This window comes from Tympanuchus pallidicinctus, unplaced genomic scaffold, assembly GCF_026119805.1.
Source record: "Tympanuchus pallidicinctus isolate F22 unplaced genomic scaffold, pur_lepc_1.0 scaffold16, whole genome shotgun sequence".
Classification (NCBI taxonomy): domain Eukaryota; kingdom Metazoa; phylum Chordata; class Aves; order Galliformes; family Phasianidae; genus Tympanuchus; species Tympanuchus pallidicinctus.
The window spans coordinates 22,463,037-22,488,732 of NW_026294679.1; the positions used below are offsets into that span (position 1 = coordinate 22,463,037).

General features: G+C 38.0%; 1 long non-coding RNA gene across 1 annotated transcript; it reads left to right on the top strand.

Annotated features, from left to right (window-relative positions):
* The first annotated feature begins 3,001 nt into the window (after positions 1-3,001).
* On the top strand, positions 3,002-11,989 carry LOC128077505 (uncharacterized). The gene is made up of 3 exons (XR_008205035.1): positions 3,002-3,106; positions 5,350-5,429; positions 11,373-11,989. It is a non-coding gene; the product is annotated as an uncharacterized LOC128077505 (long non-coding RNA).
* Positions 11,990-25,696: the final 13,707 nt, after the last annotated feature.

Sequence of the window (25,696 nt, forward strand, 5' to 3'; positions counted from 1 at the left end):
AGTTACTAGGAAAATATCTTGCTAAATATGTAGTCTTAGGCATTTTACAGCTGTGCCTGTACAGAAATATCATGTGAATGCCACTACTTGTGATATATATTTCAGCAATGTTTTAATAACAGCAATAGTTAGCAGTTGCTTCAGAAATTTTGCATCCTAAATTGTTAGCTTTGTAAGGAGCAGACAGATTTTGCCACTCTTCAAATGTCTCTCTTAATATGTTTTACAGTTTGATTGACAAAAGAAAGGGAGGAAAAAAAAGAAGAGTATTAGCTTTTTTACTTGCTTGAATGTTTTCCAGGGAGTGAAAAAAGATCTGTGCTTTGATGTGTTAGGCTGATGTAAGCTTGGGGGATTAGTGTCTGAGTTGCTGGGCTCACCATCTGGGAGAATAATTTAATTTATTTTCTTTTTTAAGAAAAGACTGCAAAAGACCTTGAGGTCAGTGCAGCTTGATGGAGGTGTTCACTGTGAGTCCAACTGAAAAAAACTTCTGGAATTCTAGTTTTATTTACAAGCTATTTCAAAACTAGTTTAATGGAGTCCAGATCCTCAGTACATGTATATCTGCTGATAAAGTTAACAGTGTTATCAATCTCCACAGCAAATTTTGTCCCAGTGAAGTATATATTCTTCTTTCTCAGACCTTGGCATGCTGGCTTGCAGGCAATCAGCGGCTCTCATGAGAGGCCCTTCTGTCTCTCCCACATCTTACTTCTGAATTTGTTTAAAGTAATGAGGCCAGCTGTCCTGTCTGAATGAATCAGCACTCAGGTTCAGCAGTTTTCCTTCAGTAAGGCTTCAAAGGAAGGAAGTCTTCAGTACTCATGAGGATTTCTGTTTGTAGAAATTCATGAAAACTGGCTCCTATTTGGATTTGGTCACAATTTAGGATAAACCCATATGTCATACTTGTATCTATTACAGTTCCCTCGTAAAGTGAAGATATTTTATACAGATAAATAGAAGAGATCTTGCTCTTCTAGCTCCAAAGCCCTTTTTCATGCAACGTTAAAGCCTAATTAAATATGTTTATATAATGTATGTATATATACATATATATATGTATAAAATACCACAAATATGTATTAATTCAGAAATAGATGTTAACTCAGAAGATGCTATATGCATTAAAAAAAAGTGTTGAATCACCTCTTAACTAATTTGTGAGGTTTAGTAGTTACATTTTATATAGATTACTGTGGTACTTACCTACTAAGCTATGTGACTATTTCAAAATTCTTTTCAACTGGTACTGAATATTCTGATAGTGAAACATCTTTCTGTATCCTCTGAAAAAAGTTGGCTTTTGAATATGAAGGGCACTCCCCCTACCTTTCTAAATGATAAGAAAGTCAGTTATACAACATGAAGTGATTCTAAGTTTGTCCAGGTTCTTTGATGCTCTACTTATCACAGTGAGACATAACACCATTAGAAAGTGGGATGATAGATATAATGCTGCAGATGCTCTAGAGGAGTACTCAGACATCTCACTGCATGGCATATAGCACTACTTATTCTGAGAAAAAAAGCTCTGTTATAAACTGTCTAGGTTCCAATTCTCCATGGGAAGCTCTTCATGCCTGAAACAAAGCTTATGGACAAGCTCTTAAGCACAAGTAGATGCTAAGTATCTATTTTCCATTTTGTATTAGAGAATATTTCTAAAGACCTACAGAGTTTTGGGAAAATTTGAGTTATTTGGATGCTCTATTTGTACAGGAAAAAGAAAGATGATGACATACAGAGGATGCCTGAGAGGTGGCTATTAGTTTTTTGTTATGACAACTGTAAACGTAGAACATATTATGACATGTTGTGTAGTCATTTGCCCTAGTTCTCTAAAGAGTATGGAAGGCCAAAGCAAGGTCTTAAGTCTTGCTGGCTTCCCAGTTTTGTCTCTGATGCACTCTGCCTTCATTTGGAGGTGGAAAACCAATATGCAAAACAAGAATATGACTGTGTGTGTGCCTGTGTTTGTTCAAATGAACACACAGGGTACTTGATCTCTGTGGGTCCAACTCAGGATATTCTGTGATTCTATAGCAGAAAGGTTTAAAATATACATGCAAATAAAAAAATAAAATAAAATAAAAAGTCTGAAAATATTTTTGATAGCATCTCTCTTCTCAACCTGTAAATCTGGCTAGGAATCTTCCCTTGTGTATCTGCAACCCACGGGAGAACTGCAACAAACACCTTTGTGTACCCATAGTGAGACTCTGGCATAGTGCTGAGATAACTACCTAGCTTGCTGGAAGGAGGCATGCAGTGGGTAGAAGGGCACGATGGTAACAAGGATGTGCAGCACTTGAATATACATGGAGCCATACCACATCTGCAATGCTGCCCATGGCTTATGCAGGTAGTCTGTCAGGACAAGTCCTGAGGCAGTGCAAGAACATAGCAGTGCTCTTTTGCTTTCTTCACCCTTGCGTTTTGGTGGTTGTTACTACATTGATTTCTATTAATGGATCCCTCTTACTAACATAGCTTCAAGATAGGGTAGAAGGTTAGAAAGCTAATAGTATTTGCTGGACACTGCTGTGGTGCTTCTTGTGCATAGTTAGTCTACTTAATGCACTTTGAAGTACAAAAATACCCTTGTTATGTTTATTAATTAACATTCTAAGAAACATTTAATGATGTTTTTACACATTTTACTGTAACAGAAGTTAGTGGAATTAATTAGGAATTAGAGAGAATATACCATTTATTATCATAGGAAAACTATTATTAGTGAACAGACTATTAAATGATGTGAAATCAAGATATTGTTCTTCTGTTAGTAGGGAAATATTTTTCACCCTGTCACTGCCAAAGTAAAAAGAAATACAGTGTCTATCAGGTGTCTCTAAAGGAGAGTTTACTGAATATCAAATTACTACTTCTCATCAAGAAGACTGATGTAGTAGAAATGCTAAGTCATGGCTGCTTGAAACGGTGATTGAGCACCTGGTAGGAAGGCAGGGGAGCTCAGGTGCATGCAATGTAGCTGAGCAACTGAAAGGGTTGGAGCCAGTTCCCAGACCTCGCTTAAGGGTTGGCAGTGGAGCCAAGGCTATCTTGCTGGGAATCCCTTCATAACTGAGGCCTTCTGAAGGTAAGTAGATTATTTCCGTTATTTTTGGACCCAGAGCTGTTACGTTTGTGCAAATCCTCACTTGCTGTAGCCTCAGACCTTGCTACTCTGTTGTTATTGCTGTGCTTTCCATCATTTTACAATTGAGTTTATCAGCAAGTTTGTTTAGTCCAGTGTGGTAAAAATATTCATTTTTGGCATCAGGTCTCAGTATGGAAAATAGATTATGTAATACTTCCAGGAAAACACCTTGGAACATTCAGTTCACAGATTATTTGTGTGTTCACTGGTGGGGGGAAAAAAAACAACAAAGGAGCTGTGTAGAAGAGCTGGAGAAGAGGAACAAAAGAATAAAAAAGGGATGAGCAAGTGAATCTGAGAGTTTTGAGGATGGTAAAAATAAATACAGAAGGACTTGGACAGTGGAGCAAACCAGAAGATAAATAAAAAAATAACAGTAATAACACTAGCGTCCAGCAAGAAGAGGAAAACTGAAGTGACTAATTCTGCTGGAGAATTGGAGGGAAATATTGGGAATCAGTGATAAGAACAATGGGTGGAATGCAACTGGCCAAAGAGGATGAGAGGTTCAGTGGAACTGAATAAATAAAGAAATGGTTATTTGGAGGCTATCAGTTTGTGATCCTGTACGTAATGCTAGTGATCAAGAATATAAAAAGTCAAGTTATCTGTAGTTGTAACTAAGGTAAACTTAGTTAACTAGGTCAGACATCTCTACTGAATAAGCGTGTTTATTCTGGTAATCATTTGCTAGTGCTGAGGCTTATGCAAGGCCCTGATATGCTGTTCAGATCCACAAAAACTAAAAATCTGACTAAACATTAAGAGAATGAAGCTGCTTCTCTCTCTCAGTCTTTTAACTCCACAACTGCCTTATGCTTCCTTCCAGACCTTAGTTGTACTTAAACATTTTGGTGTGAAGCCATGCAGGGAGTGGTGACAAACTTACAATCTCTTCTCTCTTCTTTTCTCTAAAGTGCACATAGCTTTAACTCTGCTCTGGTTCACTGAGTTGCTGCACAAATGCTTGCAGCAGCTTGAGGATATGGGATGACTAATGGGGTGAATGATAGTGTTCTTAATAGCAATGAGTGCAAGTTTATGCTAGAGCAGAATATATGTGTGTCTACAATCACGAACAGTGATATAGCAGGAAAGACTGACTAGATGGGATTTTTTTTAAGACCTGGTCATGAATTTTTTTTTTTTTTCTGGAGTAAGAAATTAAGATAGAGTCATGTTAAAAGGCTGTGGAAATAGCTGATTTCTATTCAGAATGCCAGTGTTGTGCCATTGCAGAACAAAAAATTCTGGAAAACATTAAGGGAAGTTGTGTGTTGGAATTAATTTTCTGCTCGTTTCCTGATGGTTTTTGCGAAGGATATCACTTTATTTTGTGAACAGTCCATGAAAATGTAAGTCTGACTCAGAAGTTTCTAGAGATAGATTTCTCCCCCCCCCCCCCCCCCCCCCCCCCTTCCATGGACAACGACAAGAAATCAAACTGACCTGTTTTCAGTATGAAATTTAGAATAAATCAGTAGTCTGTCAAGCTTTAAAAGCAGTCATTTATATAATTTTATTAGTAAAATTTTAATCTTTTTTTTAATGAAACATTCTGTGTGTTTTGTACGCACAGCCCTTGTAAGTGTTAGAACATTCAATCTCCAATTCAGCCTTAAAAGTTCTATGTGGCCATTGATATAAGCAATTATATCTTAACTGTATGTAAGTCCCAACTGAGATAGATACATAAACAAAGTCATTTGCTCTGTGCCAGAGATGTCTGATTGGTCCAGTAATCCTGTGCATCTGGGCAATGTAAGTGCACAACTCTCTTCATCATCTACTTCAAATCCCTCCTTAAATTTACTTCTGTTCTCCGAAGGTAATAAAGTTTTAATCAGGATCTCTGTGTGCTATGCTGGTAGTATTATTCTTGTTTTTTTTAATACTAACAACATTCAATTTATTAACAATAGTTTGTGGCACACAGTACTTAACACAATTGGGTCACAGATTATCAATTCCAGGCATTAAAAACACAGAGACCATCAGCCTTTAAATGTATGTTTTTTCTATTTGATATTTTCATCTTGACTTATGTACGCTCGCAGTTGTCATCTTCTGTCAGAAATATGTTGGACCTCTTGTGCAGAATCTTGTCTGAAGAGACAGGTCCTGACCCCCGAGGCTGAAGGCTCAAGATCTATAGAGTGCTAAAATTCCCTTTTCTGCTATAGGTGGAATAGATGGAGAGAGAAAGAGTTGGCTGAGGAACTACTTAACACTGGTTAGGAGTCAGCAGGGATTTGGTATACAGGTAAGGAGACACAGTGATTGGTGGAGTTAAAGTAGTTGATGCAATGGTGGTGACAAAGGGGCTATCCATGTTTGTCAGTATGAGACTGGCAAAAGATATGAGAGGTTTAAGATTAGGTTTAAGACATGAGCATGGCAAGAGCAGAAGAAAAATTTTGGATCTTGTTTTTTGTGTTAGACATAATTCTTTAAGCATACCTGCACATACTTCTATTTATCTGGATAATTTCTGCAAATCTCAGTCCTACATTAGAAAGGATTTTTACACTTAGTCCTGTACTATGATCTTATTTTTCGCTTTTTCAAATCTGTAGGTTTACTTTGCAGAACAGTTACACCAGCTACACAGAACAGAGACTCCAGAATAAGAGGTTAAGTGTTAGTTTATGGATTAGAACCATTGATGAGCCAACTTTCTGAGTATCAGCCTTTGGACGGACCCCTGCCATTGTGGTAGGGTCTGCTCCTGGCTCAAACTCCTGAAGGGAACTTACTTGGCTTGCAAGTGCAGGAAATGCTACTGCTGTGATGTTTCCAATTTATTTGCATTCTAACTAAGAATGACTGCTGTATGTATTCTTAACATATGTTAACCTCTGTGCTGCAATTCTTGCCAAGAAACTGTCACAAAGGTATTTAGCGAATAAAACGGTGTAGGAAACTGCATAGGAAACTCCTGTTGTAGTGCAGTGCCTGGTGTAACTAATTAGGCATGTTCAACAGAAGGCTGAAGATAAATAAAGCTACATATGTACATTGTTTAGGTAAAGTGCATTATATTTTGCATCACAACTGTAATCCTTTTAGATGCTAGTGCTCTTCAGAAAGGCACAAAAAATCAACAGCTAAACCAGCAAATGATGGTAGTGTAGTCCAGCATGAGCCTTTCTCTCAGGCTCAATGTTAACAATGTGAGGCAGGATCACACAGAGCTGTTGCAAGCATCCATATAAACGATTCTTTCCTGTATGCTTGTATACTGTATACACAGTATTTCTTTTTATCTCTTCTAATTAGGTTTCCTAAGCTCACATCTCACCTTCCATCCCTGAACTTGCAGGAACACGTGCCACTTCATTGGAAAGCAGAGCTGTGTTTGTAGAGTATGCTGTTTAACAATATTTTCCCCAAAGAAAGGAAAGTATTAGTTTGTGTCAAAAGGGATTTTGCTTTGCTGATCCACTGCAGTGGCCAGGTGTATTTTCTGAGAACCCGAGGAGAAGGGCCTGTGGATGTGATCTGTAAGCAGGAGCAGCTGGTGGCAGGCAGGTTTGTATGGCTGGGGAGGCCAGCACAGCATGCAGCCCACCACAAGTTGCTGTAGGAAATGAGCCAGAATTGAGAGCAGAAGGACAGAGGGGAAGATGTATCAAGCAGTGTTTTAAATAGATTTTGGATATACAAAGTGGATTAAAGCAGCAAGTCTCAGACCTTATATCTTTCTTTTATCCTCTGATATATAAAAGCTGTTCTAAACTGTAGCTGATTTCTCTTTCCCTTACTTGTCCCCAGACTATGTATTCTTTCAGGCATGCAAGGGATTTTTGTTTTCTTCCATTTGGAAAGTCTTTCTCAGCTCAGGAATGTTGCTTGGCACAGAAAAGACAGTAAAAGTCAAGAAGGATTGAACTGTTATCCCTACAAAGTGAATTCAAAATAATGTGTGCAGTTGTACTTAACACTTTGTGGTGTCTGTCTCTTGTAGCTGAGATCACAAGTATGAAGTGAATGCCCATTACTGTAATACAAGCAAGTAATTTCTCAAAAGGCAGAGGAAAAGAACTAGTGTGTGGTCTTGTAACTTCTGCTAAATTTAAATTACAAAATAGATTTACAGTAATGCTGTTTTTCATTTAGTGTTTGAAACCTCTTGATCACTGTAGCTTTTTAATATTGTAAATGTTGGCCAGTAATTACTTTGAGCAAGAGAGCCATAGATAAGAAATAAAACAGGAATTAAACTGTAGGCTGAGCAAAATCACTTGTTTATGTGTGTACGTACACTTATATAAAGTCAGTCTCAACTTGTCTACATCAGTGTGGGTTCATTGTAATGAGTATAACTACTTGTCTTTCCATATCATTTTAAAATGCCTGTAAATAATTGTATGATTTTAGATTAATTTGAGAGCATACTGAAAGCCATGCATTTCCATGAGCTCTAAGCTAATTAATCAGAAAAGAAAAATAATCTCACAAAGTTTAGCTAACAAAGCAAATCCAAGGATAGTAACATGGACAAGATATAAAATTTCCTCCACTGAGGTACATTATTTAAAACTGTTCATATACCTTAAAAGGAAGGGTGTGTTGGGAATAATTTACTGTATTTTGTTATAACTTACTCTACATGTAAGTTAAGTGTATGCTCATTCTAACATAACTGTGTGGCAGGGACTGAAGATGCTCAGTGTCTCAAACTTGCATTTAATATCCATCCTGTGTTGATATCCACTCTCAAAGTTCATGGCCTCACCAATGCAGTTCTGGGGGGATTTTTGATAGGTTTTATTTAGTATTGCAAACAGCAAACTTATAGGGAGAGTCCAGCAGAGGGCTGCAAAGATGAAGATCCTTTACAAGGAAAAGCTATGAGACCTGGCCTGTCCATGGTACTGTGATTCTATGAAAACCAGAATCATAGAATGGACTGGGTTGAAAAGGACCACAATTATCAAGTTTCAATCCCCATGCTATGTGCAGGGTTACCAACCACTAGACCAAGCCATACCAGCGTGGCCTTGAATGCATTCCAGGGACAGGACATCCACAACCTCCCTGTGCAACCTGTTCCAGTGCCCAGTGTTCCAGTTCACCACCCTCTGTGTGGAAAAACTTTCTCCTAACATCTAATCTAAATCTCCCCTGTCTCAGTTTAAAACCATTCCCCCTTGTCCTATCACTATGCACCCTCGTAAGCATTCACTCCCTTCTGGTTATACATTTCCTTCAAGTACTTGAAGGCCACAGTGAGGTCTCCCCAGAGCCTTCTCCAAGATAAACAATCTCCGTTTCCTCAACCTTTCTTCATAGGAGAAGTATTCCAGCCCTTTGATCATCTTAGTGGCCCTCCTCTGGACCTACTCCAGGAGGTCCACATCCTTCCTGTACTGGGAGCCTTAGGCCTGGACACGGTATTCCAGATGGGGCCTCACAAGAGACAAGTAGAGGGGGCCAATCACCTCCCTCTCCCTGCTGGCTACCCCTTTTTTAATGCAGCCCAGAACACAGTTGGTCTTTTGGGCTGCAAGAGCAAACTGCTGGCTCATGTCCAGCTTTTCATCCACCGGAACACCCAAGTCCTTCTCTTCAGGGCTACTCTTATGCAGATCTTCCCCCAGTTTGTATAAATACCTGCGATTGCCCCAACCCAAGTGCAGCACCCTGTACTTGGCCTTATTGAACCTCATTAGGTTTTCATGGGCCTACTTCTCCAGCCTGTCCAAGTCCCTCTGGATGGCTTCCCTTCCTTCCAATATATCAACTGCTCAGTTTGTTGTCATCCATGAACTTGATGAGGGTGCACTCAATGCCATCATCTATGTCATTGATGAAGATGCTGGAGAGCACCAGTCCCAAGAATGACCCCTCAGGGACACTGTTTGTGACCGGCCTTCACCCTGACACAGAACCATTGATTACAACCCTTTGTCTGTGACCAGCCATTCTATTCCTAATCCATCAAACAGTCCATCCTTCAAATCCACACCTCTCCAATTTAGAGAGAAGGATGTGGTGAGAGACCATGTCGAAGGCCTTGCAGAAGTCCAGGTAGATGACATCCACTGCCTTTCCCCTGTCCACTGAAGCAGTCATTCCGTCATAGAAGGCCAGCAGATAGGTCAGGCACGATCTGCCCTTAGTGAAGCAATGTTGGCTGTCTCAAGTCATGTTTTTATCTTGTATGTGCCTTAATGTAGTTTTTAGGAGGATCTGCTCCATGTTCTTCCAAGGCACAGAGGTAAGACTCACTGGCCTGTAGTTGCCTTGGTCGTCTTTTCTCCCTTTCTTAAAAATGAGAGTAATGTTTCCCTTTTTCCAGGCACTCGGAACTTCACCAGGCAGCCATGATTTTTCAAATATGATGGAGGGTGGCTCGGCAATCAAAACTAGTTGTGGCTACTGACTTCCTTGAACGAGCACCTTACTGTGAAATATCAGTGCTTCTGAGTCTTGTAAGCTCTTCACTGGTTCACTCTGGCGATGCTAAAAATAAGGTGTTTGAATGTGTAGAACTAAGTTTTTCACAGCAGGAATACAGCCTTTTAGACAAAACTTCAAACATTTGAGAAAAGCGTCTCGGGAAATACACACTTCATATATGTGACACAGCATAGAAGATTTCAAAGAAACCTCAAAAACATTTTTTTTTTTTGTAATTCCTAGACTTCTTTCAGATATGTTTTCTTCCGGACTATTTAAAACCGAATTTTTGATATGCAGTATCATTGAAATATGATTCGTATGATTTTGCATGATTCATACTTTTTGTATTATCAACATTTCCCATAGCGATCTGGAATTTTCTGTGAATGCTTGGAGGTTAGCAGCATGCTGTGTATTACAGGAATTCTGAGAGAATGAATCCTTGAATCTCCCTTGGGAAGCTATGTTGTTCACCTCTTAATTCTGGAATGTTTATCTTTTAAAGTGGTGGTGCTTTCTTCTCTTATATTTGAAAGGTTTGTTGTATGTCCTTAAACCCTGATGTTTCAGCTGTGTGAGTGCAGGTGTGTTCCTTGTGAAGGCTATGGAAATCTGCAGGGTGCATCTCACTTTGCTGCAGGGCTTGTCATTCAGTTTGTCAGGTCAGACAGAAAATACTGAGCAATTCCAAGACGAATGTCAGAGATTTCATTTCCAGCCAAGTTATCCTGGCTTTCCATCTTCTGCCATCTCTTTAAATCCAACAGAAACTCCCACTAATCTCTATATACAAGCTTTGGCTGGCTCCAGCTGTAGCCTTAGGATGTGCAAGATATATAGGGTAATTTGCCCAAGGTAACTTCGTCTGTGCTTTTTGAGGAGTTGCTGACCAACCTGTAACAGTTGATATTGGTTTTGATTTCTGCAGATGATTGTACTTACTTTCTCTCCAGAAATGGAAAAATAGGTGATAGGAAAAATTCTGTGGTTCTCTTCTAGATATTCCTGTCCTCAAAATTTAGTACCATTTAGCTTTAGAAACATAATTGCTAAGCTTTAGTGGACTGTTCTGAAAAAAGTGGAGTTAAGATAATGTTTCATGATACCAAATTTCTTGTCATCAGAAACAACAAAGGGGATATATGTTGCAGATGTACACTTAGAGTCTAGCTTGCAGTTTGCAGGTAATGCAGATCTTGTTATATTATGCTGTGTACTGCAAATATAAATTAACAAGCAGTTCTAGATGATGCAGGGTATCTGCCTTGCTTCTCAGCTCCGCCTTGTCAGCCCTGCTTTCTGAACAGCACTTCACACGTATGTGTATGTGGGTATCATTTTAAAGCTCCTTTTGCTATCTTACTGGCAGTATGTTTCTTTTATAAACCGACTGTCATCCTAAGTTTGCGGAATTTATGTATTTACTGGTTTGCTGTTGTAGCTTCAATAAAACTCTTGACCTAAAGATCCACGAGAAGCATGTGAAAATGAGTAAGCTTCTCTCTTTAGTCATCTAGGTTTCTACTGTGATTGGTGGAATAAATTAACTAAAATACGTGGAGATGTTGAAGAACAGAAAAAGTGACCGGTAAAGGAAAGAAGTAAAACTATACAACCTATTCTGAAGGTGTTTTGTACATTTACATATACTTGCATGAACCTTTTTGGACATTTTTCAGAATGTCTTACAGCATTTCTACCTCTATTAATACTAAAATAAATAAATATATGGGATCCTGCTGATGTCTATAACTCAAGTGGAGATCAAGTTTTCACAATATTTTTCCATGTGTTATAGGTTTGCAGAGGAAAGAGCATACAGAAGGAAAAAGGATAATGAGATGCTTTCCATTTAAATTTGAAAACTGCTTGGGTTGTCCTTACAAATTTATCTTTCCAGTGAACATCAGAGTTGAAATTCCTCTTGCCAATTTTTCTGTTTCCACAAGTTGGTGGGACACACGCTGTCCACAATACTGACCACTTGGGATTGGAAGAACAGAAAACTTAGTGAGAGATGAGAAGCAGATTCCTATTGAGGTCTACTGAGGTTTGAGTATGGCCAAGAGATGCAGTAGTGTGCAGTGTCACTGACTGAAGGCAGCCATATCACATTTGTAACAAGTTCATTCCAGGACCTCAAGTGCCTGTGAAACTAAACTTGATGTTGAAATAACTGCCTTTCAATTCAGATCAAGAATGTACTCTGGAAATGAGAGACTTTGCATGCTATTTTGCAGTTTTGCTGCATGACAGGTGAATCTATATAGCAGCCAATTCCCTCCCTTCTCGTGCCCCTGCTGTGATGGTGCTTTTTTTTTCTCTGGGCATTTGTAATTCTGGGGGGTATGAAAAGAATCAAGAAGGATGTGAAAAGACGTCATCAATTATTTCAAATAAATCTAATAAACTGAACAGATGTTGGCTGTCTGTTTCCAAACTTTCCTTGGGAAAGAAATCCTTTAGATTTCCTTTTTATCTAAGGTCTTCTTTGCCAGAATGTAGATATTATATGCAGTAACTCCACATCTATACAGTAATCACTTCCTAATCACTTATCTTCAAATTCCTGAAGTACACCAGTATCCAGGTTTTTCCTGATTGTTTTCCACACTTTTGACATTTCCTTCTTCCATACTTCTGCTTAAATTCCATATTCTTTAGGAGCAGTGTGTTTATGGAAGGTGTATAATAATAGTGCTGGAGTTTTAAATGCTAGGTATAAACTGTTTTTAAAAAAGATCCAATGGCAAATTTAATTTTTGCATATTTGTTAAGATTAAATTCTTTGTTTGCACACTTTTTTGAAGCAAAGAAACTTTCTATCTCATATGCATAACTAAATTCAGATTAATATCTGTGCATTTTAATATACTAGTGTCTGTGAGTTTGTAACGATATAAACTTCTACTGTTGTTAATTCAGAAGCATTTTAAGCCTATAGAGTTATTTTTGTAACAGTTAGAGATACTTTCTTTGCATTTACAGACTGTAATCAAATCTGTCTCTTGAACTTCCTGTTTCTGTAACAACATAAAAATGATTGTTTTTTTTCCTATGAAATTGAAATACATTTATACTGTTATGAAGTCATATTCTGATGTTATGTCTAGGTCAATTTGGTCTAGCATTCAGCTGGGGACTTAGAATAGGTTTAAAGTGTAATACACAGTACTTTTCTTTTTCTAACTATTAAGGAATGATCCTTAGCCTTGGCCTCTTTGGAAGACCTTGTTCTAATAAACTGTTACATATTTGTACTACAAAGCAAAGTAGCTTACAGATATTGCATTAAGTAGTGAAGTTATTTGTACGTTTCAGAAATAAATTTTTATTAGCAGTTGTAAGCCTGTCATATTCTTAAGGACCTGCTCAAGTTGACTTAACTTTCCACTAGCTGTTCTTTACAGCTGACATTCTTTTAAATACTTCAGCTGCACACCAGAAACACTGGTGAAAATGGCAGAGCAAGACAATATCTTTAATATTGCCTGAAGATGCAGAGTGCTGTATCTGTTGTGCAACCCCTGGTGAGAAAATTGGCTATGGAAGTGGTATTCTGTATAAATACTGTAGAAATTCCACTACTTAGAGGTAAAAGCATCCTGTTTGCAGCTGTAGACAAATGAACTGAATTGATTAATTCTATAACTGTAGATCTATATAATTGGGTTAACTTAGAGTTATCTTGTGTGATATGTGAATGGAGAAACTTTAGGCAGATAACAATTAGTTAATTTTAAATATGTTTGCATTCAGCATCTTTGTGTAGCAGATGATTTCTAGAGTAGCCTATATAGAGATAGACAGAGAGACATCTCTCTATACAGATCTATAGATATAGATCAAAGAGATAAATTTCTAGAAGAAATTCCCTAGATGGATTACTATCACTGTGCAGTATTTCAGTAGAGGTGGTGGGTGGTAGGTGTCCTTAGTTGCTGTTTTCCAGTAGTTCAGCAATTAACGGTTCTTCCTCTGTGCCTCTGGGTATATGTGTGTCTATCTGTGCTGTCTCTGGTAATTTGAAGTCGAATGCAGAGGCAACCTGTTTTACACTGTAGATTGTGTAACATACTAAAGGTGCCACAGAAATAGCGGTTAAATTCTAAACATGCTAAATTTTGTGCTGCCCTGACTGTGTTAAATCTGGTTTGTGAACACTGGCTACACAGATCCATCCTTACCTTATCTATCATTCAGTTAAAGTGACAAGCCAATTGAACAAATACTGGGGGAGCTGATGGATTTTTGTATTTAAAAAAATAAGTAAAATTGTAAGATAAGCTTTAATAAAACACAGCTGAGCAGGTAGTGGGATGACTGGATAAAATATAATGGCTTTTCATATAGTGGGTGAGCTCAAAACATGATACTTTGTTCTGCTCTTAGAAGATATAAAACTGTAAAATATATATCATTCCGTTATTTTTCTTGTCTCTTATCCCCCTGCCTCACCATCTCCCTTTACTTCAGTGAATCCATGAAGTTTGAGAATAATCTGGCAAGTGGTGTGCTTATCCATTGGGAAGTGAGCTGTTTTACTCATATTGCTCCCCAGAACAACAGCTGAGAACAGTGGGAAATCAAGTGCTGGCATTTTTGTTGGCTTTACATTAAGCAACAGGAAAATAGATCGGTTATTTGCAATGGAACTCGCGCCTAGTAGTCAAGATACAAAGATCAGCATCACTTAGCAACAGACCATAGGAGCAGAATTGAAAGAACAAGCAAGCATTAAATAAGAGAGTACATATACAGTTCACACTGAATAGCATCATCACGTAGCCACAGCAGCATGCAGCCTGTATGCTCTATGCATTACTGCTTCTTATAACCTGCACGCTTTGTACAGGTGGACTCATGGGAGTGAAAGTTATCCTTGAAAATGTAAAATTCTTTTGCATGATTTTGTGAGCCCCTTTGTAATAACTGAAGTTGCTTTCTATTTGTGAACGCAACTTGAGGTAATTTTCTTCCTTCTTGTTTGTCTTCCCTTTGTGTAACTGATGCACTGCTTTAAAGCATCTTGGAACATAGAGGAAATTTCTTTCTGCCCCATGTTTCTGAGGTTTGAATAGAATACTTAATTTGTAAAGGACCTATGAAAATCGAGTCTGGCCATCTTGGACTAAATCTCTTAATGTATAACAGATATTACTGTCTATAAGACCATAAAATACTTCTCTGTGAAACTTGTTTCCACAACTGACTTGATGACTTCTAAGAAATGGTGACTTGATTTTACTTGATGCAAGTAAGAAATCATTTTATTGGGTTTGCTCTTTTTTAAATTAATAATTTTCCATTCTTCACATAAAGGAGTAGAACCGAAGGTAGGAAGATTCTCCTCTCTTGTCTTTGGAAAGAAGAGGTACAATGTTTACAAATACCTATTGGCACATTACACCCAGTTGTATTTGTTTCCTGCTATTTAACAGCCAATGCGAAGTGTGAAATAGAAGTGAGATGAGTCGCAATTAAACCGAAAGTAACATATGCCTTTATTCCAAAAGTAGTTGATGTAAGATGATGTACATTCACTGAAGCCTGAATGGCTGTCTGGAGACACTGTTAGAATGAATCAGGTGTAAGTTTTCTAAAAGACATGCAACATCCTCTGATATTGTTTTATGCACCCTGAGTTGAATAGCCCAATTCAGGTAGATTTTGGTCAATGCCTTTTGAAAATGAAGCTCAAATGATCACTTAGGAAAGAACAGTCCATGCAGAACTTATTTTTCCTGTGAGAATGAGAATATGACTGCAGACAGTTACTTCTCCATGAGCTGTAACATACTATGTTCTGCTACAGATAGCAGATTGTTTGAAATATGGTTTCATGAAATCAGGGAATAAAAGCACTATTTCTGAATAAAAGTACTACAAGAAAATTATGCTACCGTTGCCCTGCTGAGGAGTTCTTGAAATGCAAATGGACTATAATTACAGAAATAAGATACTAGTGCATGGCACAGAATGACAAATATCTAGTGAAAGGGCACAAGATTTGATGGAGGACAATAAGTGAAAACCTCTGCTCCTTGCTTCTATATTGAGTGTGACTGAAACTCAGTATTTTCTCTTGAGTTTAGAAGGATTGCCTGGATGCTTGTGTACAAGTGTTGGTGTAGCACAGTGTGAAGGGGTTGTTTCTTTGTAGTGATTGTAGCTTACTATGTGTATTTCTATTAATGCAGTACACATAAAAAGTGCAGCAATATATAACTAAGAATATCAGTTTTATAATGTTGTACTGCGTTTATTGTTAATCAAGATCCGATACGGGATATGCTACATGACACAAGATGCAGAGAAATGCAGTGAATTATGCAATGGTACATGCTTGAACTCTTGCTTTCATGTATATTTTATATTCATAATTTGTTTCACAAGCTGTCAGCTCTATTGCATCTTAGCCATGTCTAAAAACCTGAGCGTAATAGCTGAAACAATTATAGGTTATTATGGATTGATGTTTCACAAAAAGCTAAGTTTATTTAAACCCTATGTGCTCTTCCGTGTTCTGCTAACATTTTTATAAATGAGTGACTGGTGAATTTTAAGTGTTATTAATAAGTTCAATAGTCAAACCTTAACAGGGATTGTGGGCTTCTTTTAATTCCCTGCCTTCCCTTTTTAAACTTTGCTGACAAATGAAGTTTGATTGATTCCTGCCTTCTTGAACCAATTCTTTTTCACTTACATGCTGGCTCGTTAAGTTGCTATAATACCTGGTGTCTTGAACTATAAAAGTGGAGAACACTGGAAGGAGACTGAAGTTTGGGTGTAGGGTGGCTTTTTTCCCCTCCCCCTCTCCTCCTCCTCCACTTCCCTGCATTTTTTCCCAGGCTCCATGCTGGCTAGACTTTGAAGCTTCTAGGAGAATATAAAAAAAGAAGGAATGGCTTTCAGAGTAAAGTGTAAGCAGTAAATGATTGAAAACCATAATAGCATTCTTGGCATCTGCTTGGCAATTTTATATAATCAGATGCCTCCTTTTAGTTAGTGGTTTGTTAAATCACTGGTTTATAGATTTTTAAATGTTTCACTCTGTCTCAGTGCAGCTCTAAGGCTCAGCCTTATTGTCCTGGAATTGAAATTGATGACCTGGAAGGCATTCTTCTTCCCTCCTCTCTTTCAATGTGTTTTCACTTTTTTTCTTTTAAAAGTATGTCTGAAAGGGTAAAATTATGATTGAGTTTCAGTGTAACAACACTGAAATATTAAACAATGAAGACGCAACAGCATATGTTCTGCCTGGGGAGTGCTCAGCTCCAGCTTATGTGATCATTTTGACTTCATGAATGTACATAAGAACAGGGCATTGTTCTGCAACAGAAATTCCTGCTGGTAAAAGTTTACCTTTGCTAAAATTCTCTAGAACACAAGGATAGCTATGTAGCAGTGCTTCTTACCTGGAAAAGATATGGTGAACAAGTAACATAACAATCAATTACTTCGTTCATTATTACAAATGACAAAAATATTTTGGCTTAATAATTTAAATATGTAGACCATCCTTTTAATTCATATTGAGTAAAATAGAATCTCTATGAGCATGTTTGCGGTAGTATGCAATATTGCAGGATAGTATAAGAAAATTCTATTCAGAATCTTGCTTATGTCTTTATTTCTTATTTATACGGTATTCTTTTGATAATTGCATTAAAACCTGGACAGATATCATCTAGCAAGAGAATCCTGTTGTGTATACAGAAGCAAGTGAGTTGTCCCAGCCTTCCATTCTTTGTAATGACGTACTGCTATAGATGCAAATTTTTGACCAAAATGTGATTTAGCATCTGAAACAATAACATCTTATTTACTGTGTTTCCTTTGTGATAGTGGCTTCAAATTTGATCCTTTGTATGATTTAGTTTACATTGCTAATAGAAAATTTCAGTATCTTTAATTTCTATCTATGGTGTCTGCTGTGCAAATAGTCTTCTAAACAGTCTGAGCTTTGGAACAGGAAAAATGCTGGATGAACAATGGTTAGTGACCACTGTATTACCCTGAGGTTACAGTCAGTCTGATGTTTATGGGCCCTTGTCATGATCTGGAAGTAAATCTTGTTCTGAGCATGATAAATCTGTCTGTTGTTTGTTGCCAGGAGAAAACTAATAGGTTTACTGTGTTTCCACAACAAATATAATAGAAAAATTTATCCAGTCTTTGGATGTCTGTGACTTAATCACAATTGTGAAACTTAACAAGTTACTAAAGAGATAGGGCATTCACAACAGCTCAGAATCCTGACTTTCCCTTGGATCTTCTGAAGGCAGGCAATAATTTTTTAAGGATTTAGTAGCTTGACTATTTGTTTCTTGTCTCCTTATGTCTTTCTGCTATTTGTTGCTGGGCTCTGTAGCAGTTTATCCACATGTGGAGCTGTCCTAGCAAACTACAGAGCCCACCCTCAAAGCTGACTGAATCTGTAAATTCTTTTGTTGCTGAAGGATATGGGTGGTGAGTAGTTTGGTGGCAGTCCTGCTGCAGTTGAATAAGGCACTGGATGCATGCACTAGCTGCCTTTCAAGATGCAAAGCCCAGACCAGTCCTGTGCCCCAGGGGAGCATGCTGAAACATGGTACCATCATGAAATGCATAGTCCTTGCCATGTGTGTGTATAAACACACAATTTTGATCATACTTCACTGGCAAGGGTAAGATAGCATAAGACTGCAGCAGCTGTAGTATTATAGACTCATTAAGGCTAAAAAGACCTCTAAGAGCATCTAGTCCAACTGTCAATCCATCACCACTCTGACCACTTAAATCATGTTCCTATGTACCACACCTGCATGTTTTTTGAATGTCTCCAGGAACAGTGACTCCACCATTTCCCTGGGCAGCCTGTTTCAATACTTTACCCCTGTTTCTGAGAAGACATTTTCCCTAATATCCAACCTGAACCTCCCCTGGTATATCTAGAGGCCATTACTTCTCCCACTAACAGTGATATGACAAGAAGAGGCCAGCTCCCCCCTCAGTACATCTTCCTTTCTGGTAGTTGCGTAGGGCAATAAGATCTCCCCTGAGCCTTCTATTCTTCAAAATAAAAAATCCCAGTTTCCCCAACTGCTCCTCATACAACTTGTATTCCAGGCCTTTCACCAGCTTTGTTGCCCTTCTCTGGACATGAGCCTCAGCGTCTTTCCGGTAGTGAAGGACCCAAAACTGAACAAAGTACTTGAGATGTGTCCTCATCCGGGATGAGTACAGAGGAACAGTCACTTCCCTAGTCCTGCTGACTACACTGTTTCTGACACAAGCCAGGATGCTGTTAACCTTGATCACCTAGCCACACTGCTGGCTCTTGTATAGTTGTCTGTAGACTAGCTTTCCCAGATTATTTTTCCACCGTGGAAATTTCCAGCTACTCTACTCCAAACCTGTGGCATTGTATAGGATTGAATGAACACCACTCTTGACATGTTACCAGCTGGATTTAACTCCATTCACCAACACTCTCTGGACTTGGCCATACAGCCATGCTCTTCTCCAGCAAAGAGCATACCTGTCCAAGCCATGAATTGCCAGCTTTTCCAGAAGAATGCTGCAGGAGACAGAACCAAAGGCTTTACTAAAGTTTAGGTTGACTATATCCAGAGTCTTTTCCCTATGCACTACGTGAGTCATCTGGTCATAGAAGGTGATGAGATTGGTCAGGCAGGACCCTCCTTTCATGAACCTGGCTAGCCCTGATCCTCTGACTGTGCCACACGTGTATGATCACACTCAAGACAATCTGCTCCAAGCTTTCTTGATGCCAAGGTCAGCCTGAAAGACCTATATTTCCCTGGGTCCTCCTTACAATCCTTCCTGCAAATGAGAATTACATTGTCAAGTTGCTTGTTGTCTGGGACCTCCCTGGTTGACTAGAACTGCTGATAAACAAGGGGAAGTCCGGCAGTACCGGAGAAGAATTTCTCAGGCTCTATCAGATGGATGGTACTAGTACTTTTAATATTATCTATTTTAATATTTATGTTAATGTCCATTATTTACCTCTGAGTTTAACTTGTAGTCCAGTCCAGTCTTTGCCCAGAGCTTGCTAGAGATCTTCTGTCCTATTATCAAGACAGCGTTTCTAATACAAGACACTTTTGTGTCAACTTCTTATTCTTCCTCCTGCTGTTTGGTATTTCAGGAGATATGAGCACTCTTTCTTTCCCTGATAGTGGGTAGCACGGGAAGTGAAAAGTCAGCCCCCCACTGAGACTTGCTGGCTAGGAACTGAAGTACTACTGCCTAGCTTAGTGAGGGCAGGTAGTGTAGGCAGGTCTACTACTGGAGGACAGAAAAAACGACAGAGTGACAGAAAAAATCTCCATGAGTGTTTTTGTCTAGCCTTGTTCTATGTTGGATATAGAATGGCAAAATCATGCAAAATTTTATGCAATTTACTCAGCTAAAATTTCCTGTAAGTGAAAGTTTCATCTCAGTTGAAAATCTGATTACGCTTTAAGTACTACTACTCCAGCTTAATGTGGTAAGATCTACACATGCCTAGTGCTGCTGCAAAATAACCTACGTAGACCTTGCTGAGTGCCCTAATGTTTAGAGAGATAAAGCAGGACTAGGAGGCAGACGTTGGCCCCTGCTTTAGTCTTGGTGAGATACATGTGTCCAAATCATAAACTAAGGCCTAGGCTTTGTATCATATTAAAATTTAGTTTCTGTGGGTTGGGTGAAGGATAAGTTAAATATGCTTGTTTGTGTAATGCAAATGGGAAAAGAACTGCATGGTTCAACACCTCTGAGATGTCCAATTAGAGGAAAAGATCCAGTTTTCAAAAAGCTGTATTATATGCATGCAGCTACATGTAATACTTCTCCTTAATAAATACATGCACTTGGCACAGCTTGTGCTTTTTGTTGGTTTCTTACACAAAGTATGGATAGAATTCTTTTTTGTTTAATGAAGTCAGTGGCAATTTAAGGTAAAAATGTGGGTATCTCAGATCTTACTAAAAAACATGTGTACCTGTATATTTACAAAGAAAAAAATGTTTGAGGAAAAATGACCCAAATATGTCCTTATTATTAAAAAATTTGCTAGTGAAAATGGTATTTCAAAATCTCTTATGTGGCTCAAATCGCATTTCTTTTACCTAATTCAAAGCCCTGTATCACCCTTTCATGAAAAAAAAATGATCTTCATATGTTAGGAAGTAATAGTGTCAGTTCTGCAACTTGTTTTGTAAATGAAGTAAACATCATGTCAGGATGAATACGTGGCCAAAATAGCTATTTGTTAGCTGCTACATAGCTGTTCCTTTGCACCCTAAGATTTACTGGCTTCCTTTTGAGGAAGGAGGAGTAGTAGCAGAGGAATGAATCCACGTAAGCATTGCACTGCAGCTTTAACGAGAAGTTTCACCTACGTGTGAACCCAAGAAAGCTGCAGAAAGCTTTCAGGGAAAGGAGCAGCATTATAAATATTTTAAATCTTTCTGTGAGCAGGGAACAGTGTGACATATGTTTTACATTTCACTGCCTGCTACAGTACCATTATTTTAGAACCTGTCGCCTTTTGTAGGCTATGCACTCATAGACAAATGCCATCACTTCAAAACCAATAGCTAAGCTGCCTCTTTTCATACTGTTTCTTTCAGTTCCAACTGACAGTTAAAAAAATTGTTGTTCCCCCCGCACACCCTGTTCTAAGTTATCTGACCTAAAAAAGTGTGTTGTACAGCTGAGCTTAAAATACAGACGTTCCCTTTGAAAACTGATACATCCCAAAATAAATCAAAATAAGAAAGAACCCTAATGTAGAGATGAAGCCATCAGAATGGAAAAGGGAGAGGTGTGCTTAGAGATTGCTTCAGAGTGGCAGGAAGAAGTAGTCCTCTTTCAAGGCCAAGCAGCTGCTGTTTTACTTTTCTTCTTTTCTTGAACATTGCTTGAATGTTGTGCCTTCCAAAACCATTGCTGTCATCAACAAGGAAACAAGGCATGGTAGCAAGGTGATGCATCTGAGGCAGGCAACAATGGCACAAGGATATTAGCCCACATCTTCTGTATCTTCCAAATTCTAGTTCAGTTCCTATGCAATTATTTTACCTACTTTGTGGGATTAAAATATGTGTAAAACAGCATGAAATATTTCATGAAAAATTGAATTATTCACAATAAGACAACTTTGGAAATAGTTTTTTTCTTTATGCTGTGTTTTAAGTGTCATGAAGTAGTTTCAGAAATTCAGGATGGAATTATGATATTTCAGATCCTGATGACTTTGAATTTACTTATGAGAAATCCCTAACTGCTATTCTGTGCATTTTTTTGTTTTAATTTTTTTGATGATCAATTTTTAATTGCAACAATAAATTACATGCTAGAGTTCTATGCAAAATGGAAAAAATGTGCAGTTCTGTCTAGTCCATCGTCAGCCTATTCTTTCATAAGAACAGTCATCAATTAAAAATTGTAGATGATGCTTGAATGATTAAAAATAAAATAATTTCTGCCAAAACCTATAGCATTTCCTGTTGAAGACTTATTCTTTTTAGAGCTGAAGGAACATATTTGGATGCCATTAATACAGATTAAATTCAATTCTTTATCCAGAGCCAATCTATTTGCCTGTTAAGTAAAGACGGAGATTGTGAAAATATTATCCAACTGGGGTGTTAAGATCTGGCTAGGTAAGCATAAGGCCAGAGCCCTTCAGGTGAAAATAACAGCTGCTTTTTGGGTGCTGAGATGAACTTATATTCTCTAAGGACTTCAGCAGCTCTGTTTGAATTCTGGGAGTTCTGCTGTTGTTTTCTGTAGTGTATAAATGAATTTTTTAAAGCTTAAATGTTTTCCTGAAAGAAGTGCTGTTCAATTATAAATTTGTTGATGATAATGTAGAACCTGCTGGGTGAGATCTATAGCTAGTACTGGCAGATGGCAGAACAGCTAGTTGAAGCAGTACTTCTGGCCTCTGGATGGGAAACTTACATCTGACGAAATTCACAACACCTCCTATGGAGCACTACGTAAATTGAAGCTTTAGCAAGGTGGAAAAGATGAGTAATCAAACATCTGAGATTCTGAGTATTTTACTCATTCTAGGGTAATTTTATTTCCCTTGGAATTTTGCTTTTTTTTTTTTTTTTTTTTTTTTTTTTGACTGAAGTATGAGGTTCAAAGTGTTGTTTGGTAGCATGATAGTAAGGGTCATAAAAATTATGTATTATGATATTCTTCTAGTGCTTTATTTATCATATGCAAGGCAGTAATAGGGGAAAAAACATATTTTACTATGTTTTAGGAAATGGAACAGGCTCTTAATATGAAGCAGCGTATCAGATGATATAATTACAGTTAGTATTCTGTGTATGCACAAGATCCTCTATTTACTTCACACTTCTTGCAATCCTTGCTTCTCTTTTTGTCAGTTAGCCACAGAAAGAAACCCAAGCCTAAGTGACTTAAAGCACCCTGGAGTAAAGATGTAAAGGAAATATGGGCATTACAACTGTGCTGTGGCAGAACAATAAGAACACAGTAAAACCAATCCAGTATTCTGTGGAGCCATTTAAGAAGATTAATTTCTTTCTTTCACATATGCTATTCTTCTTCCAGTGTAATTGGGATAGTAGATGACAGTCATACATTAACAGTTAATAGTAATTAATTTCATAATCATGAAATAAGCATGCACAGTGTGAATGGCACAGTTTGTATTTAACAGTTTCCTTTGACTTTTATAAAGGTCATTTTGGGGGGACCAAACAGTTCTGCGGGCCATTCAACAGGCTAATTAGAAATAGGTAATGCATAACTGCAGAGGGTTGTCAGAAATCTACAGGGATTTCTTGATAAATATTTTTAGAAATTCTAAAGGACTTTTTTTGAAATACTGCCTCGTAACAAGTTTTTCCTGGTTCAAAGCTACGAATTTGTGTATTTAAATACTGTTTTGTCAACATGTCAGAAGTTGAATAGAAGTGTACTACTCAGTCTGATAGAAACCTCAACAAGAACCATGTTCTTCTCTTCCCCTTGTCTCTACCAATTACTTATCCAAGATATTTGTCAACGATTACTTCCACTATTTGAAGTGAACTGAAATAACATAACAGATTTTGCTTGGAACACATCTAAGGAAAATATAGACCCATTAACTCCAATATGATTTATCTATTAGTACCAATGGTTTGTGGGAGCAATTTCTATGATTTCACTTTGAAACTGATTTATTGCCAGAAAGGTGTAGGGTTTAAAAAAGGGAAATAAGGGAAAAATTATCAGAAATGTATGCTAGTATGAAAAGAACAGATCATACTCGTAAAAGTGCCAAAGTGGCAGGCATCTCTCTCCTCTGTACCTAGTTTAGAGGATCCGAGTCTGCTCTTTTTGAAGTGAAAAACTCTTGCCTTGCAGTCTTCACTGAGGACTGCTGGTACCCTCAATACTGAAGCTGGTAGACACAATTCAAAGACACTTTGAAATTTCTACCTGACTTGTGCTAAGAGGTTTGCTGTTGACTTCCTTGGAACAGACTTTTACTTGTAGTCATGCAGCAATGACCAACACCAAAAACATGGGCTAGACTTCTGTCTTAATTATTTAAGCATAAAAATTTCAGTGATCCTTTTCGAAATCGTGATGTGTGCTCATGAGATCAGGATCTAGGCTGCCTAAATTCCAGTGTGAAAATCTCCAAAAGAGACAACAGTGAGAGTATATGCTTCTATGTAAAGCTTCAGTGAAAATCAGCATGTTTGTTTTCTATTCTTGTTGAAGAGGTTTTGCTAGGAAAACGAATCAGTGTTCTATTTAAATACTGAGCTTGGCACTTGAGGGTCATACTGTAGGCTGAGCACAGGTGCAGGACTGCAGCTCTCAAACAAATATGCAGCCTGCTGATGGGTGCTGTGAGAGGGGAGGGCATCCTCATCACCTTCCCTCTTTATGTCTCAAAACCATGGAAAAATGTCAAAATTGAAAGGGTTTAATTTTTCCCACTTTAACCCCCTGCTTTTACAGCTTGTGGTAATATCCAGCTGTGTTTCAGATAACCTTTTAACTGGTAAAGATTTTGCCTGAGAAAAATCTTGACTGTTATCATGAAGCAATTCATTATGTAAAACACATCTTGCCATCAAAACCCAAGATGTCTCAAATATTTTTCACCTTTTCAACGTGAACTAAGACTACAGATTTCATAGATGTCAAGCCTTCTAGAATGCATTGAAAACTTGAACAGTGGCTACAGAACAATTAACAAGATTATTTGAAATACTCAGTTGTTGTTCTTAAGGTTGTTCTTTATCCCATTGCACTCATGAAAACAATCAGCTTAAATTTTAAGGATTTAGGGAACCAGTCATACTTTTGTATCCTCCCTTAGTTTGAATCTTGTATGCTAGTGCCTTTCATTTTTGAGAAGGATGGATGTGAAATAAAATACATGAATAATTTGTTGTTTTTTGCTCCAACCTATCACCACTACCCTCTTTGAAATAAGAGTATGTTCCAAATTGCAACAGTCTTATCAATGATATATTTACGTACAGGGTACATTTGCAATTCTGTGATGTGAAGTGCATGAGATTTAAAAAAGAAAAACAGCAAATCTTTAATAAATATGAACGTAGTATTCAAAGTCCTGTTATGACAAGGAACTCTGTACCTTTTCTTGTAGATATTAGACGATGGTGTGTGGATAGAGAAGTATCTTTTGCTTTGTAAGGTCTATTTTTGTCTTCAAAACTGCATCTCTGGGACTTTACAGTACTGTCTCCAAAGACAGTAGTGTGGCTAAAAACTAATACTAGCTGTTGAACATAGCAAGCTGTTGAACATACCAGCAGTGCTCTTAGGGCTGGTTGTGGGTAATTTCATAAGCAATGACCTACGCAGCCTGGGGAACTTCACTGTCTGCCTCCCCTTTCTCCCTTACCTGTCTCAAATGTCTTTCTGCACCTTAGGAGGGGAGCACAGCAGCATGTTTTGCAGCAAGGGAACATTGTGCTGAGAGACCAGTCACAGCTGAAAGACTGTTAGGTCTAGTTTTTGAGATTTGACCCTTCATGTCAGGAGTGAAGACGATTGCTATTTTAATTGTTTTAAATACATGTCAGAAAACTTAAGAAACGGTATAATAAAAGTTAA